We start from the raw sequence: 19,126 nt of genomic DNA, 5'->3' as shown, positions 1-19,126 counted from the left end.
TCCTATTTTGTAGGTTATCTCTTAATTTTGTTTATTGTATCCTTTGTTATGCAGAAGCTTTTAAACTCGTTGTGATCTCATTTGTCCATTTTTTTGTTTGTTTGCCTGTGCTTGTGGGTAGTGCTCAAGAAATTTTTTTTGCCCAGACCAATGTCCTGGTGATTTCCTCCAATGTTTTCTTGCAGCAGTTTCATGGATTGAGGTCTTAGATTTAAGTCTTTAACACATTTTGATTTGACTTTTTATTTGGTGAGATATAGGGGTCTAGTTTCATTCTTCTGCATAAGGATATCCAGTTTTCCCAGCACCATTTATTGAAGAGACTGTCTTTTCCCCAGTGTATGTTCTTGGTACCTTTGTCAAAAATGTGTTCACTGTAGGTATGTGGATTTGTAACTGGGTTATCTATTCTATCCCATTGGTCTATGTGTTTGTTTGTATGCCAGTACCATGTTGTTTTTGTTACTACGGCTCTGGAGTATAATTTGATGTCAGGTACTGTAATGTGATTCCTCCAGTTTTGCTCTTTTTGCTTAGGAAAGCTTTGGGTATTCTAGGTTTTTCATGGTTCTGTTTAAATTTTAGGATTGCTTTTTCTATTTCTGTGAATAATGTCATTCGTATTTTGATAGGGATTGCATTGAATGTGAGATTGCTTTGGGTAGTATGAACATTTTAACAATATTGATTCTTCCAATCTGTAAAGCTGGAATATTTTTTCATTTTTTAGTGCCCTCTTCAATTTCTTTCATCAGTGTTTTATACAATTTTTATCATAGATATCTCTCACTCATTTGGTTATTTTAATTTTATGTGTCTGTTGTCAATGGGATTACTTTTTAAATTTCTGTTTTACGTTGTTCACTGTTGGCATATACAAATGCAACTGATTCTTGTATGGTGATCTTGTGTCCAGCAACCTTCTTGAATTTATCAGTTCTAATAGTTTTTTTTTCTGGTGTCTTTAGGTTTTTCCAAATATAAGATCATATCAGCAAACAAGGATAATTGTATTTCTTCATTGCCAACTTGGATGTCTTTATATATTTATCTGGTCTCATTGCCTTACTTAGGACTTTCAGTATTGTGTTGAATAACAGTGGTGACAGTGAGCATCCTTGTTGCATTGCAGATCTCAGAGGAATGGCTTTCAGTTTTTTCCTTATTCAGTAATGACACTAGCTGTTGGCCTCTTGTATATGACTTTTTTTTTTTCCTTTTTTTAAATTACACTTTAAGTTCTAGGGTACATGTGCACAACGTGCAGGTTTGTTACATATGTATACATTTGACATGTTGGTGTGCTGCACCCATTAACTCGTAATTTACATTAGGTATATCTCCTAATGCTATCTCTCCCCGTTCCCCCCACCCCATGACAGGCCCCGGTGTGTGATGTTCCCCTTCCTGTGTCCAAGTGTTCTAATTGTTCAATTCTCACCTATGAGTGAGATCGTGTGGTTTTATTATGTTGAGGTATGTTTCTTCTATTCCCAGTTTTTTGAGGGTTTCTATCATGAAGGGATGTTGAATCTTATCAAATGACTTTTCAGCATCAACTGAAATGATCACGTGGTTTTTATCCTTCATTCTGTTTATATTACATTGATTCATTTGTGTATGTTAAACTATCCTTGCATCCAAGGGATAAATCTCACTTGGTCATGATAAATGATCTTTTTAATATATTGTTGAATTCGGTTTGCTAGTATTTTGTTAAGGATTTTCACCTCAATATTCATCAAAGATATTGGCCTGTGTTGGTTTTTTCTTTATGTGTCTTTGTATGGTCTTGGTATCAGGGTAATACTAGCTTCATACAATGAGTTTGCAAGTATTCCCTCCTCCTCTATCTTTCATAATAGTTTGAGTAGGATTGGTATTAGTTCTTCTTTAAAAGTTTGATTGAATTCAGCAGTGAAGCCGTCAGGTCCTGGGCTTTTGTTTACTGGAAGAATTTTTATTATGGCTTTGATCTCGTTAACTGTTACTGGTTTGTTCAGGTATTAGATTTCTTGGTTCAATCTTGGTAGGTTGTATGAGTCTAGGAATTTTTTTATTTATTCTAGATTTTCCAATAGTTGCTCATAGTAGCCACTAATGATCCTTTGAGTTCCTGCAGTATCAGATGCAATGTCTCCTTTGTCATTTTTGATTTTATTTATATGAATATTTCTTTTTATTAGTCTAGATAAAGTTTTGTTATTTTTTTTTAACTTTTCAAGAAACCAGGGTTTCTTTTTTTTCGTTGATTTTCTTTGTTTGTTTCTTTCTTTTTTTTTGAGACAGAGTTTCACTCTTGTTGCCCAGGCTGGAGTGGAATGGTGTGATCTCGGCTTACTGCAACCTCTGCCTCCTGGGTTCAAGCAATTCTTCTGTCTCAGCCTCCTGAGTTGCTAGGATTACAAGCATGCACCACCACACCCAGCTAATTTCATATTTTTAGTAGAGACGGGGTTTCTCCATGTTGGTCAGCCTGGTCTCGAACTCCTGACCTCAGGTGATCCGCCCACCTCGGCCTCCCAAAGTGCTGGGATTACAGGTGTGAGCCACCGCACCCAGCCACACTGATTTTTTTTTTATTTCAATTTTATTTATTTATTTTTTGCTCTAGTCTTTATTAGTTCTTTTATTCTACTAATTTTGGGTTTGTTTCTTCTTGCTTTTCTAGTTTTTAAGATGCATTGTTAGATTGTTTACTTGAAATTTTTCCTCTTTTTTGATATAGGCACTTAATAACTATAAAATTCACTCTGAGTACTGTTTTTGCTGCTGTATCCCAGAGGTTTTGATATGTTGTGTTTCCATTGTCATTTGTTTGAAGAAATTTTTCAATTTCCTTTTAATTTCTTCATTGATTCACTGGTCATTCAGGAACATATTGTTTAGCTTCCATGTATTTATATCATTTCCAAAATCCCTTGTTATTAATTTGTAGTTTTATTCCATTGTTTTCAGAAAAGATGCTTGATATTATATCAATCTTTTTTTAATGTTTTAGGACTTGTTTTTTGACCTATCATATGGTTTGTCTTTTTGAATGATCTATGTATATTCTGCAGCTCTTAGATGAAATGTCCTGTAAATATGTGTTAGATCCATTTGGTCTATAGTACAGATTAAGTCCAATGTTTCTTTGTTGATTTTTATGTCTGGAATATCTGTACAATGCTGAAAGTAGGGTGTTGACGTCTCCAGCTGTTTTTGTACTGGGGCCTATCTCTTTAGCTCTAATAACATTTGCTTTATATATCTGGGTACTCCAGTGTTGGGTGCATATATATTTAAAATTGTAATTTCCTCTTGCTGAATTGACCCCTTTATCATTATATAGTGACCTTCTTTGTCTCTTCCTGTAGGTTTGTCTTGAAATCTCTTTTGTCTGATGTAAGTATAGTGACTCCTGCTCTTTTTGCTTTCCATCGGCATGGAATATCTATTTCTATCTTTTTATTTTCAGTTTATTTGTGTATTTATATGTGAAGTTTGTTTTTTATGGGCAACAGAATAATGGGTCTTGTTTTTTTACCCATTCGGCCAATTTACGTCTTTTGATTGGACGGTTTAGACCATTCCTGTACAATGTTATTATAGATAAATAGGGACCTACTCATGTCATTTTGTTGTTATTTTCTTGTTGTTTTGTGGTCTTCTTCCCTCTTTCTTTCCTTCCTGTCTTTCTTTAGTGAAGGTGATTTTCTCTGGTGATATGATTTAGTTTTCTTGCTTTTTATTTTTTGTGTCTCCACTGTAGGATTTTTGGTTTGAGGTTACCATGAAGCTTGCAAATACTATCTTATAACCTGTTATTTTAACCTGATAACAACTTAACAATATTTGCATAAATAAGCAAACAAGCAAACAGAAAGGGAGCTAATAAAAACTACACTTTAATCCCATTCCCTTGCTTTTTAAACTTTTTATTGTTTCTATTTATTTCTTATTGTACTCACTATGTTTGGAAAAGTTATTGTACTTACTATTTTTGATTGGTTCATTGTTTAGTCTTTCTACTTAGGATGAGTAGCTTACATACCAGTTACAGTGTTATAGTATTCTGTATTTTTCTGTGTACTTACTATTACCAGTGAGTTTTACACCATCAGGTGATTTCTGTTTGCTCATTTAATGTTTTTTTCCTTCTGATTGAAGTACTCCCTTTAGCATTTATTGTAGGAAAGGACTGGTGTTGATGAAATCCCTCAACTTTTGTTTGTCTGGGAAAGTCTTTATTTCTTCTTTATGTTTGGAGGATATTTTTGCCAGATATACTGTTCTGGGGTAAAAGATTTTTTCTTCAGCATTTTAAATATGTCATGCCACTGTCTTCTGGCCTATAAGTTTTCCACTGAAAGGTCTGCTGCCTGATGTATTGGAGCTTCATTGTATGTTTTTTGTTTCTTTTCCCTTACTGCTTTTAGGATCCTTTCTTCATCCTTGGCATTTGGGAGTTGGATTATTAAATACCTTGAGGTAGTCTATTTTGGGTTAAATCTGCTTTGTGTTCTATAACTTTCTTGCAGTTGAATATTGCTATCTTTCCCTAGGTTTTTGAAGTTTCTTCTTGTTATCCCTTTGAATACTATTTCTACCCTCCTCGCTTTCTCTACCTTCTCTTTAAGGCCAATACCTCTTACGTGTGCCCTTTTGAGGCTGTATTCTGGATTCTGTATGCATGCTTTATTGTATTTTATTCTTTTTCTTTTTTCTCCTCTGTGTATTTTCAAATAGCCTGTCTTCAACCTCCCTAATTCTTTCTTCTCCTTGATCCATTCTGCTATTAAAGGACTCTGATGCAGTCTTCAGTATGCCAGTTGCATTTTTCAGCTCCAGAATTTTTGCTTGATTCTTTTTAATTATTTCACTCTCTTTGTTAAGTATATATGATAGAATTCTGAATTTCTTCTTTGTGTTGTCTTGAATTTCTTTGAGTTTCTTCAACACAGCTATTTTGATTTCTTTGTCTAAAAGGTCACATATCTCTGTTTCTCCAGCATTGGTCCCTGGTGCTTTATTTAGTTTACTTGGTGAAGTCATGTTTTCCTAGATGTTGTTAATACTACTAGATGTTCTTCATTGTCTGGGTGTTGAAGAGTTAGGTATTTATTGTAGTCTTCACTGTCTGGATTTATCTGTAGCCATCCTTCTTGGGAAGGCTTTCCAGATATTTGAAGAAAACTTGGGTACTGTGATGTAAGCTGTTTCTGCTATAGTAGGCATCCAAAGCCCAGTCTTCTGTAGTTCTTGCAGACTTGTAGAGATACTGCCTTGATGGTTTTAGATAAGACTTGGGAGAATTCTCTGGATTACCAGGCAGAGACTCTTGTTCCCTTCTTCTTCTTTCTCCCAAACATACAGATAATCTCTTCATTCTTAGCCACCTAAAGCTGGGGCTGATGTGACACAAGCACCCCTGTTGCCACCACCACCATGACTGTGCTGACTCAGACCTCAAGCCAGCACAGCACTGGGTGTCACGCAAAGCCTGCTATAACCACTCCCTGGCTACTGGCTATGTTCTTTCAAGGCCCTGGGGTTCTACAGTCAGTGGGTGGCAAAGCCAGCCAGGCAGACATAATTCTGGGTTTGAGTCCAGTCTCTGCCATCTTCCAGCTTTATGATGTTTCCTTTCCTTCAGGGAAGCAGGGTCACCCAGGCCTTGGGTAGGTCCAGAGGTGCCATCTGGGAGTCAGTGACCAGAGTCAAAAACCTTCAAAGTCTACCTAATGTTCTGTAGTACTGAGGCTGAGCTGGGACTCAAACCACAAGATGCAGTACTTCCCACTCTCTTTCTCTTTCCAAAGGCGGAGGAGACTCTCTTGGTAGCTATCATTCTTAGGCCACAAGGAGTACTGCCAGAATACCTCTGATCTTCCCTTAAGGCTCAAGATCTCTTAAATTAGCTTGTCGTGATTGCTACCTGGCCTGGGACTCACCATTCAGAGCAGTGGGCCCCAGGAACCCACTTGGTGCTCTAAACCCCGGTGGCTATGCTGGTACCTAAGGTGCAAGAATAAGTCCCTTTTTCTCTCTGCTTTTCTCTAGCAGAAGGGATTTTGCCCCATAGCCACCACAGCTGGTTATGTGCTGAGTCCCTCCCAAAGCCAGCAAGTCTCAGAGGCTCACCAAGGTCCTCAACATAGTACCTAGGTATCACTGCTAATTATTTAGGGCCCAAGGGCCCTTCAGTTAGCAGGTGATGAATGGTCCCAGAACTGAATGTTTTCCTTCAAGACAGCAGGATCCCTTCTGGCCCAGAAATGTCTAGAACTGTCATCTGGGAGCTACAGCCTGGAACGGGGGACTCCCTACTCTTATTGGTACCCTATCCTGCTGTGGCTGAGCTGGTGCCCAAGATGCAAAACAAAGCCCTTCCTACTCATCCCTCTCCTCTCCTCAAGCAAGAGGAAAGGGTCTTTTTTGGAGCCATGAGCTGTGCAGCCTGGGGTAGGGAAGGAGTGATGCCAGCACTCCATTGGCTGCCCCAGCTGGTGTCTCAGTATTTCATGAGCTACTCCAGTCCACTGTCTTTGGGCCAAGTTCAGTAATAGCTCTCTCCTAAGAGTTTCAGTCCTTATGGCCTAGAATGCCCTTCAAGTTTACTTGGAGACACAGAGCACTGTAGGCCTTGGTGGCGAGGTTTGTGGGAACTCAAGTTCTGATCACTAGGATTGGTGATTTCCCTTTGGCTAGGGCTGGTTTAAATGCTCCCTGCATGTGCGGGCATCAGCTGAGTTTGTTCCAATTTTCCTTTCTGCTCTAAAGGACAGCACTGAGTTCAATGCCTCACAATTGCTGTGTTCTTTCTCCCCGACCCCAGGAAGCTCTCTGCACCATGCAGCTGCTGCTGGGGGGTAGGGGAGGGTGGGCATCGGTGATTCAGGGCTGTTTTTTCTATCTCTTCAGTGTGTCCTTCAGCAATATGAAGTTAACACCAGGTACTCTGAGTACTCATCTGAATTTTGTTTTCTATGAAGGTGTTTTTTTGTGTGTATGTGTAGATGGTTGTTAAGTTGGTGTCCTTGCAGCAGGGATGATTAGTGGAGCCTTTTATTTTGCCATTTTGTGCCGCCTTCTTTTCTGTTGTTAGATATGTATTTATAAAAATTGTATGAACAGCTGTATGCCTTAGCAAATATGTATCTCTACCAAATTAATTATTTATAATCTTTTACGTGTAAATTAGTAAAGATTAAACCAAGTTCTAAGGAAACTATCAACGACATAAAAATCTTTACAAAGATCTAACTGTATATTTCTACATCTCTTCACTGTCCCCTCACCCATACATACTTCCTAGCCTTTGGTATCTATCATTCTAATCTCTACCTCCTTGAGATCAATTTAGTAAAGTAGTGTGACTATAGTTAACAACAATGTATATTTCAAAATAGCTAGGAGACAGGACTGGAAATTTTCCCAATACATATAGATAATAAATACTTGAGGTGATGGATACCTCAAACACCTTGACTTGATCATTACACATTATATACATATAAAAAAATCACATGTACCTCATAAATATGGACAAATATTATGTATCAATAAGAAATTAAAAAGTTTAAAACACCTTTACAAATATTACGTTACGTTATACATATACATGGCCCAGTGTTTTTTCCATGTAACTATTAATGGGCCATGAGAATTGGGAATGTGAATAGGCCTTGAACCCACGTAATTCTGGATTTGAGTCCACTCTCCACCATCTTCCAGCTTTATGATGTTTGCCAGGTTATTTAACATTTCATGACCTCAATTTCATTGTCTACAGAATTGGACCAGTAATACTCACCTGATAGTATTGTTCTTTTGGTATTTGTAGTATTCTATCGAAGGCAATGAGCTATTTAAATTTAGAATAGTGCCATTACTGTATTTGGAGGGTTTTTTTTTTTTTTTTTTGCTATTTTATATTGAAAGAATTATTTTGTTAATTCTTTTCAGTACACAGAGAAAGCAAATACTTGGTAATCTTTATGAGGACAGGATTGATGACCATCTTTCTGATCACTCTATCTTTAGGGCCAAGCATAGTGTCTGACTCATGACAGATACTCAGTAAGTATTTTTGGACTGAACAAATGAAAAAGTATTTATGCATTTTGCCTTTAAATTATAATTCAGCAATTTAGAACAATTGTGAAATGCTCAGATTAGTACAAGTGCATCTTATAATGCTTTTTAGTACAGAAAGTTTTAACAGTCTTGAGTGATTGGAAAAAAATTTTAGCAAAATACTACGTAGTGGAAGTTTCATTGAGCCATCCTGAACAGGCCAGCAGGCTAAGCTCTGAATAGCAAGTCATTTATATATTGGCAAATTTCTTTTTTTTTTTCTTTTTTTTAATTTTTTATTTTATTTTATTTATTTATTTATTTATTTTTAATTATACTTTAAGTTTTAGGGTACATGTGCACATTGTGCAGGTTAGTTACATATGTATACATGTGCCATGCTATTTCTAAATATTAGAAAATCTTGAAAATCTCTAAGCCTTGTGGATATTTTAAATTTTAATATATCTAAGAAATACAGCATCTTGGGCTAGCTAGGCACTGAAGAGAAATATGAGTAATCTGAATAAGCTAATAATGTAGAAAGAAAGAGCAGACATCCAGTACCAGGTTATAGGTGCTACAATTGAGGTTTGAACAGGTTGCCAGGGAAGCAGAGGGCAAGAGGTATAATCTTACACTTGGATGAAGTGTGGTATCCTGGGGTGTGGTGAAGCGACAGAATAGTGCCAGGAAATGTATCTTAGAGGTGTCAACCATTAGAGCTGGGTTATGAAGGATAGCTACGATTAAGTAACTAAAATGAGGATGTCACAGCCAGAAGAAATAATATTTGAAAAGCCCTGAGTTGAGTGAAACAATGCCATATTTTGTAAACAACAAGGCATTTATATAGCTGGATTTTAGATTACAGGCATCTGGAGAAGAGGATGAATTAGGCCTAATATATCAGGTTCAGGATTTTGGATTTTATTTATCAGGACGTAGTGAAAATAACTGTACCTTTGTCCTGATATATGCATTGGGTCGCCAGTATATGTATCACTTATCAAACTGAATTGTAATAGACTGACATTTTTAGGCCTAGCTTACTATGGTTTGTAGGACCAATGTGTCTTACATGATGGTCCCTAGTTTGTTACAATTCTGTGACTTTGATCTATGACTATAATAATTACTATGTTTTGCACATGTATGTTTATTGCAGCACTATTTACAATAGCAAAGACATGGAACCAATCCAAATGCTCATCAATGATAGACTAGATAAAGAAAATGTGGTACATATACACCATTGAATACTATGCAGCCATAAAAAGGAATGAGATCATGTCCTTTGCAGGAACATGGATGAAGCTGGAAGCCATCACCCTCAGCAAACTAACACAGGAACAAAAAAACAAACACCTCATGTTTTCACTCATAAGTGGAAGTTGAACAGTGAGAACACATGGACACAAGGAGGGGAACAACACACACTGGGGCCTGTAAGGAGGGTGGTGGCTGAGGGGAGGGAGACCATTAGGACAAATAGCTAATGCATGCAGGGCTTAAAGCCTAGATGACAGGTTGATAAGTGCAGCAAACCACCATGACACACATAACCTATGTAACAAACCTGCACATTCTGCACATGTATCCTACAACTTAAAGGAAAAAACAAATTATCATGTTTGTATCCTTGCTTTGTGCTGCAGCCTTTCACAGCTTTTAGTGAGCCCACTTTAGCAACCCCTCTCCCAACTTTCTAAATTATGGTTTCTATTCTGCTACATGCTAACAGATTAAATCATTAAACTTGCTAGAATTATTTGTGAATTAAGACTAAGTTCCATGTAAAGATATAGAGCACATTTGCTACCATAGGTCTGCTCTTGTCCATGGCAAACAATGACAATTTATCATAGTTTCTATTCTCATAGAGTCCACTTAAGATCTCAAAATTTCTTCTTAACACTGCTCTGTGTTTCAGGCAGCAGTTACCTAATTAGTAGAACTCGTTAAGCGTGATTAACTCCAGTTTTTATGACTAGTCTAAGAACTCTCTTTTGAGTACATTCTGTGGGTCTTAAGGCTGGAGCTATTTGGTTTCACAGAGGTTTTCTTTGTCATTTAATTTCCGTTTCTCAGCTATGGTCACAGAGTTGTGAGTGTCAGAGAGTGCAGGTGTTCCTGCCCCAAGCACTACATGTTCATGCACTTTAATTGCTTAAATTATTAAGCAGATTAAACTTTTAAATTATAGCCTGGCCTACCAACAAAACTCCAGGCAACGAAAGGCTTTTATGAGCATTCTTGTGATCTGGTCTAGGAAAAACTGGTCTGAGCGTCACAGATTATTAAAACTACGAAGTCCCATAAAATTACTATCTAATTTTACTCTACTAATTTTGCGGATGTGAAAAAATGTAACCAGAGAAGCTAAGTGACTTTCTCTTTTTTTTTTTTTTAACGGTAGTTATGGTTTCTTTTTTTAAATATACTTTAAGTTTTAGGGTACATGTGCACAACGTGCAGGTTTGTTACATATATATACATGTGCCATGTTGGTGTGCTGCACCCATTAACTCGTCAATTAACATTAGGTATATCTCCTAATGCTATCCCTCCCCACTCCCCACACCCCACAACAGGCCCCAGTGTATGATGTTCCCCTTCCTGTGTCCATGTGTTCTCATTGTTCAATTCTCATCTATGAGTGAGAACATGCGGTGTTTGGTTTTTCGTCCTTGCGATAGTTTGCTGAGAATGATGGTTTCCAGCTTCATCCATGTCCCTACAAAGGACGTGAACTCATCATTTTTTATGGCTGCATAGTATTCCATGGTGTATATGAGCCACATTTTCTTAATCCAGTCTATCATTGTTGGACATTTGGGTTGTTTCCAAGTCTTTGCTATCGGGAATAGTGCCACAATAAACATACATGTGCATGTGTCGTTATAGCAGGATGATTTATAATCTTTTGGGTATATACCCAGTAATGCGATGGCTGGGTCAAATGGTATTTCTAGTTCTAGATCCCTGAGGAATCGCCACACTGACTTCCACAATGGTGGAACTAGTTTACAGTCCCACAACAGTGTAAAAATGTTCCTATTTCTCCACATCCACTCCAACACCTGTGGTTTCCTGAGTTTTTAATGATCACCATTCTAACTGGTGTGAGATGGTATCTCAGTGCGGTTTTGATTTGCATTTCTCTGATGGCCAGTGATGATGAGCATTTTTTCACGTGTCTTTTGGCTGCATAAATGTCTTCTTTTGAGAAGTGTCTGTTCATATCCTTCACCCACTTTTTGATGGGGTTGTTTGTTTTTTCTTGTAAATTTGTTGGAGTTCATTGTAGATTCTGTATACTAGCCCTTTGTCAGATGAGTAGACTGCAAAAATTTTCTCCCATTCTGTAGGTTTCCTGTTCACTCTGATGGTAGTTTCTTTTGCTGTGCAGAAGCTCTTGAGTTTAATTCGATCCCATTTGTCAATTTTGGCTTTTGTTGCCATTGCTTTTAGTGTTTTAGACATGAAGTCCTTGCCCATGCCTATGTCCTGAATGGTATTGCCTAGGATTTCTTCTAGGGTTTTTATGGTTTTAGGTCTAACATTTAAATCTTTAATCCATCTTGAATTAATTTTAGTATAAGGTGTAATGAAGGGATCCAGTTTCAGCTTTCTACATATGGCTAGCCAGTTTTCCCAGCACCATTTATTAAATGGGGAATCCTTTCCCCATTTCTTGTTTTTGTCAGGTTTGTCAAAGATCAGATAGTTGTAGATATGCGGCGTTATTTCTGAGGGCTCTGTTCTGTTCCATTGATCTATATCTCTGTTTTGGTACCAGTACCATGCTGTTTTGGTTACTGTAGCCTCGTAGTATAGTTTGAAGTCATGTAGCGTGATGCCTCCAGCTTTGTTCTTTTGGCTTAGGATTGACTTGGCGATGCGGGCTCTTTTTTGGTTCCATATGAACTTTAAAGTAGTTTTTTCCAATTCTGTGAAGAAAGTCATTGGTAGCTTGATGGGGATGGCATTGAATCTATAAATTACCTTGGGCAGTATGGCCATTTTCATGATATTGATTCTTCCTACCCATGAGCAGGGAATGTTGTTCCATTTCTTTGTGTCCTCTTTTATTTCATTGAGCAGTGATTTGTAGTTCTCCTTGAAGAGGTCCTTCACATCCCTTGTCAGTTGGATTCCTAGGTATTTTATTCTCTTTGAAGTAATTGTGACTGGGAGTTCACTCATGATTTGGCTCTCTGTTTGTCTGTTATTGGTGTATAAGAATGCTTGTGATTTTTGCACATTGATTTTGTATCCTGAGACTTCGCTGAAGTTGCTTATCAGCTTAAGGAGATTTTGGACTGAGACGATGGGGTTTTCTAGGTATGCAATCATGTCATCTGCAAACAGGGACAATTTGACTTCCTCTTTTCCTAATTGAATACCCTTTATTTCCTTCTCCTGCCTGATTGCCCTGGCCAGAACTTCCAACACTATGTTGAATAAGAGTGGTGAGAGAGGGCATTCCTGTCTTGTGCCAGTTTTCAAAGGGATTGCTTCCAGTTTTTGCCCATTGAGTATGATATTGGCTGTGGGTTTGTCATAGATAGCTCTTATTATTTTGAGATACGTCCCATCAATACCTAATTTATTGCGAGTTTTTAGCATGAAGGGCTGTTGAATTTTGTCTAAGGCCTTTTCTTCATCTATTGAGATAATCATGTGTTTTTTGTCTTTGGTTCTGTTTATATGCTGGATTACGTTTATTGATTTGCGTATATTGAAACAGCCTTGCATCCCAGGGATGAAGCCCACTTGATCATGGTGGATAAGCTTTTTGATATGCTGCTGGATTCAGTTTGCCAGTATTTTATTGAGGATTTTTGCATCAATGTTCATCAAGGATATTGGTCTAAAATTCTCTTTTTTGGTTGTGTCTCTGCCCGGCTTTGTTATCAGGATGATGCTGGCCTCATAAAATGAGTTAGGGAGGATTCCCTCTTTTTCTATTGATTGGAATCATTTCAGAAGGAATGGTACCAGTTCCTCCTTGCACCTCTGGTAGAATTCGGCTGTGAATCCATCTGGTCCTGGACTCTTTTTGGTTGGTAAGCTATTGATTATTGCCACAATTTCAGATCCTGTTATTGTTCTATTCAGAGATTCAACTTCTTCCTGGTTTAGTCTTCGGAGGGTGTATGTGTCGAGGAATTTATTCATTTCTTCTAGATTTTCTAGTTTATTTGCGTAGAGGTGTTTGTAGTATTCTCTGATGGTAGTTTGTGTTTCTGTGGGATCAGTGGTGATATCCCCTTTGTCATTTTTTATTGTGTCTATTTGATTCTTCTCTCTTTTCTTCTTTATTAGTCTTGCTAGCGGTCTATCAATTTTGTTGATCCTTTCAAAAAACCAGCTCCTGGATTCATTGATATTTTGAAGGGTTTTTTGTGCTTCTGTCTCCTTCAGTTATGCTCTGATCTTAGTTATTTCTTGCCTTCTGCTAGCTTTTGAATGTGTTTGCTCTTGCTTTTCTCGTTCTTTTAATTGTGACGTTAGGGCGTCAATTTTGGATCTTTCCTGCTTTCTCTTGTGGGCATTTAGTGCTATACATTTCCCTCTACACACTGCTTTGAACGTGTCCCAGAGATTCTGCTATGTTGTGTCTTTGTTCTTGTTGGTTTCAAGGAACATCTTTATTTCTGCCATCATTTCGTTATATACCCAGTAGTCATTCAGGAGCAGGTTGTTCAGTTTCCATGTAGTTGAGCGGTTTTGAGTGAGTTTCTTAATCCTGAGTTCTAGTTTGATTTCACTGTGGTCCGAGAGACAGTTTGTTATAATTTCTGTTCTTTTACATTTGCTGAGGGGAGATTTACTTCCACCTATGTGGTCAATTTTGGAATAGGTGTGGTGTGGTGCTGAAAAAAATGTATATTCTGTTGATTTGCGATGGAGAGTTCTGTAGATGTCTATTAGGTCCACTTGGTGCAGAGCTGAGTTCAATTCCTGGGTATCCTTGTTAACTTTCTGCCTCATTGATCTGTCTAATGTTGACAGTGGGGTGTTAAATTCTCCCATTATTATTGTGTGGGAGTCTAAGTCTCTTTGTAGGTCACTCTGGACTTGCTTTATGAATCTGGGTGCTCCTGTATTGGGTGCATATATATTTAGGATAGTTAGCTCTTCTTGTTGAATTGATCCCTTTACCATTATGTAATGGCCTTGTTTGTCTCTTTTGATTTTGTTGGTTTAAAGTCTGTTTTATCAGAGACTAGAATTGCAATCCCTGCCTTTTTTTGTTTTCCATTTGCTTGGTAGATCTTCCTCCATCCTTTTATTTTGAGCCTATGTGTGTCTCTGCACGTGAGATGGATTTCCTGAATACAGCACACTGATGGGTCTTGACTCTTTATCCAATTTGCCAGTGTGTGTCTTTTCATTGGAGCATTTATTCCATTTACATTTAAAGTTAATATTTTTATGTGTGAATTTGATCCTGTCATTATGATGTTAACTGGTTATTTTGCTCGTTAGTTGATGAAGTTTCTTCCTAGCCTCGATGGTCTTTACAATTTGGCATGATTTTGCAGTGGCTGGTACCAGTCGTTCCTTTCCATGTCTAGTGCTTCCTTCAGGAGTTCTTTTAGGGCAGGCCTGGTGGTGACAAAAATCTCTCAGCATTTGCTTGTCTGTAAAGGATTTTATTTCTCCTTCACTTATGAAGCTTAGTTTGGCTGGATATGAAATTCTGGGTTGAAAATTCTTTTCTTTAAGAATGTTGAATATTGGCCCCCACTCTCTTCTGGCTTGTAGAGTTTCTGCTGAGAGATCCTCTGTTAGTCTGATGGGCTTCCCTTTGTGGGTAACCCGACCTTTCTCTCTGGCTGCCCTTAACATTTTTTCCTTCATTTCAACTTTGGTGAATCTGACAATTATGTGTCTTGGAGTTGCTCTTCTCGAGGAGTATCTTTCTGGCGTTCTCTGTATTTCCTGAATCTGAATGTTGGCCTGCCTTGCTAGATTGGGGAAGTTCTCCTGGATACTATCCTGCAGAGTGTTTTCCAGCTTGGTTCCATTCTCCCCGTCACTTTCAGGTACACCAATCAGATGTAGATTTGGTCTTTTCACATAGTCCCATATTTCTTAGAGGCTTTGTTCGTTTCTTTTTATTCTTTTTTGTCTAAACTTCCCTTCTTGCTTCATTTCATTCATTTGATCTTCCATCACTGATACCCTTTCTTCCGGTTGATTGCATTGGCTCCTGAGGCTTCTGCATTCTTCATGTAGTTCTCGAGCCTTGGCTTTCAGCTCCATCAGCTCCTTTAAGCACTTCTCTGTATTGGTTATTCTAGTTATACATTTGTCTAAATTTTTTTCAAAGTTTTCAGCTTATGTGCGTTTGGTTTGAAGTTCCTCCTGTAGCTCAGAGTAGTTTGATCATCTGAAGCCGTCTTCTCTCAACTCGTCAAAGTCATTCTCCGTTCAGCTTTTTTCCGTTACTGGTGAGGAGCTGTGTTCCTTTGGAGGAGGAGAGGTACTTTGATTTTTAGAGTTTCCAGTTTTTCTGCTCTGTTTTTTCCCATCTGTGTGGTTTTATCTACTTTTGGTCTTTGATGATGGTGGTGTACAGATGGGTTTTTGGTGTGGATGTCCTTTCTCTTTGTTAGTTTTCCTTCTAACAGACAGGACCTTCAGCTGCAGGTCTGTTGGAGTTTGCTAGAGGTCCACTCCAGACCCTGTTTGCCTGGGTACCAGCAGCGGTGGCTGCAGAACAGCGGATTTTCGTGAACCGCTAATGCTGCTGTCTGATCGTTCCTCTGGAAGTTTTGTCTCAGAGGAGTACCCGGCCGCATGAGGTGTCAGTCTGCCCCTACTGGGGGGTGCCTCCCAGTTAGGCTGTTCAGGAGTGAGGGGTCAGGGTCCCACTTGAGGAGGCAGTCTGCCCATTCTCAGATCTCCAGCTGCTTGCTGGGAGAACCACTGCTGTCTTCAAAGCTGTCAGACACGGACATTTAAGTCTGCAGAGGTTACTGCTGTCTTTTTGTTTGTCTGTGCCCTGCCCCCAGAGGTGGAGCCTACAGGGGCAGGCAGGCCTCCTTGAGCTGTGGTGGGCTCCACCCAGTTGCAGCTTCCTGCCTGCTTTGTTTACCTAAGCAAGCCTGGGCAATGGCGGGCGCCCCTCCCCCAGGCTCGCTGCCGCCTTGCAGTTTGATCTCAGACTGCTGTGCTAGCAATAAGCGAGACTCCGTGGGCATAGGACCCTCCGAGCCAGGTGCAGGATAGAATCTCCCGGTGTGCCGTTTTTTAAGCCCGTCAGAAAAGCACTGTGTTAGAGTGGGGGTGACCCGATTTTCCAGGTGCCCTCTGTCACCCCTTTCTTAGTAGGAAAGGGAACTCCCTGATCCCTTGCACTTCCCGAGTGGAGGCAATGCCTCGCCCTGCCTCTGCTCGCGCATGGTGTGCTGCGCCCACTGTCCTGCACCCATTGTCTGGCACTCCCTAGTGAGATGAACCCGGTACCTCAGATGGAAATGGAGAAATCACCCATCTTCTGCGTTGCTCATGCTGGGAGCTGTAGACATAGGGATGTTTTAAAGTACTTGAATTTACTGTTAACATGAGCACCGAAAATATGTAAAAGTTGTTGGCTCCCTGCTTCCCTGGGTCCACATCTCTTCCTAAATGATGAAATGTAAGCTGCCACTGTGCTTCAGTTAAAATTGGGGCAGTCACTTTATTTTTTTTTTATTTTTTATTTTTTTGTTATTATTATTATTTTTTTTATTATACTTTAAGTTTTAGGGTACATGTGCACATTGTACAGGTTAGTTACATATGTATACATGTGCCATGCTGGTGTGCTGCACCCACTAACTCGTCATCTAGCATTAGGTGTATCTCCCAGTGCTATCCCTCCCCCCTCCCCCCACCGCACCACAGTCCCCAGAGTGTGATATTCCCCTTCCTGTGTCCATGTGATCTCATTGTTCAATTCCCACCTATGAGTGAGAATATGCGGTGTTTGGTTTTTTGTTCTTGCGATAGTTTACTGAGAATGATGATTTCCAATTTCATCCATGTCCCTACAAAGGATGTGAACTCATCATTTTTTATGGCTGCATAGTATTCCAGAAACTACCATCAGAGTGAACAGGCAACCTACAAAATGGGAGAAAATTTTCGCAACCTACTCATCTGACAAAGGGCTAATATCCAGAATCTACAATGGACTCAAACAAATTTACAAGAAAAAAACAAACAACCCCATCAAAAAGTGGGCGAAGGACATGAACAGACACTTCTCAAAAGAAGACATTTATGCAGCCAAAAAACACATGAAAAAATGCTCATCATCACTGGCCATCAGAGAAATGCAAATCAAAACCACAATGAGATACCGTCTCACACCAGTTAGAATGGCAATCATTAAAAAGTCAGGAAACAACAGGTGCTGGAGAGGATGTGGAGAAATAGGAACACTTTTACACTGTTGGTGGGACTGTAAACTAGTTCAACCATTGTGGAAGTCAGTGTGGCGATTCCTCAGGGATCTAGAACTAGAAATACCATTTGACCCAGCCATCCCATTACTGGGTATATACCCAAAGGATTGTAAATCATGCTGCTATAAAGACACATGCACACGTATGTTTATTGCGGCATTATTCACAATAGCAAAGACTTGGAACCAACCCAAATGTCCAACAATGATAGACTGGATTAAGAAAATGGGGCAGTCACTTTAACAGAGTCTTGTGTCCTGATTGCAGTGGTGTGTGGCTGCTGTGCTCCAGCTAGGGAGGCCCTTGCCCTCTCATGCAGGGAAATAGATGACCCAGGGGCTGGAGGTTCTGGATACACATTCTCCTTGTTTTCCACCTACTGTGCCAACATTTAGGATTAAAAGTGTGTGATGATGTGTTTCCTTCTAAAATTCTCTCTCTCTTCTTTGGGAGTCTGGAACTTAGGGATAGCGAGTGTTAGCAAAATAGAGTATATTTGCTTTTGTTCACTCAAGATTTAATACAGAGGAAACTTAATCTTCATACATTTTGTTTTCACATAACTCTAAATGGATTCCTTTGAGCTAGAATTGGCAGCTGTTTCCTGATATGTAATGGAAGCATATGCACCTTAAAGAGGATTTATAAAGGAATCAGATGATATGAGGAAGATTCCCATTAAACAAGGTGAAATTTGACCATACATCCTTGGTAGTATTCATGAGGCAGAAAGAAAATATTGAGAAGAGACCAATGTAGTAGCATAACATCTTTTACAGAGTAAACTTTTTAGGTTATTATTGTAAGCACTCCTACTAAGTGAGAGTAATGCAGACTTAAGAACGTTTCCCTTATTACTCTTAATTAAAGCCTAGTGGCAGCACTAAGGCTAATGGCGAACAAAGCAAAAGTACCTAGTATTGCAATGTATTTTTTCCTATCCTTTCTTCTCTTCATTCCATCATTCTGAGTTACATGGATCTTATGGAATAACATGATGGAGTAATGAAGGTCATTATGGGAGCCACGATTTATTGCTTAAATCAACGTAGAGCAGAATCATTGCAGGATTTGCCAATGTCAATATCCATGTCTTTAGTTACCATATATTAAGTTACAATATCAGTGTCTTTCATTATTTCAGGTATGGAAGAAAATTCAGCTGAAATTTGCTAGAAAATGAGTTGTATTGGAAAGAGACTGTAGAGAAAGGCAAATGGAAGAAGAAAGCTTCTGTGCCCCCACAGATACCGACTGAAAAGTGTTAGCATGAGCAAAAGTTCCTATCTAATATTATATGCTTTCCTTTGCTCCCAGGTAAGGTCCTGCTGTTTTGAAAATGTTCTTTTCTTACCTTTGTCTTGCATACATAAAAACTACTACCTTTTTTTCTTGACTGTCCAGAACGGTTGATACTGTTTTTAAAAGGCTCCTTGTCCCCTTAGTTTTATCTTTAAATTCTTTCAAGCTATTGGCAACTATACCAGATTTTCTATTAACTGCTAATATAATAAACTGTTTTGTAATGCATTTTTTTCATAAAAAAATAGAAAGAAGCTTTATCTTTTTGGAATTGAGGCATTGATTAAATGTTCCTG

The 19,126-nt window shown here is 38.8% G+C and overlaps 1 protein-coding gene across 11 annotated transcripts in view; it reads left to right on the top strand.

The window, feature by feature from the left end:
* SPIN4 (spindlin family member 4) overlaps positions 1-19,126 on the top strand; it is a 215,906-nt gene that overhangs the window by 25,456 nt on the left and 171,324 nt on the right. For 9 of the 11 annotated variants that reach the window (XR_008622830.1, XR_008622831.2, XR_008622828.2 and 6 more), the window contains exon 2: positions 18,673-18,845. The exons of the other annotated variants lie outside the window; for them this stretch is intronic. The gene's annotated coding sequence lies outside the window, so the exon portion shown is untranslated. The remainder of the gene's footprint in view (positions 1-18,672; positions 18,846-19,126) is intronic. 11 annotated transcript variants of the gene reach the window in all.

This window comes from Pan paniscus, chromosome X (assembly GCF_029289425.2).
Source record: "Pan paniscus chromosome X, NHGRI_mPanPan1-v2.0_pri, whole genome shotgun sequence".
In the NCBI taxonomy this organism is placed as follows: Eukaryota; Metazoa; Chordata; class Mammalia; order Primates; family Hominidae; genus Pan; species Pan paniscus.
The sequence above is the reverse complement of the archived record's forward strand: the minus strand, read 5'-3'. Positions and strand labels throughout refer to the sequence as shown.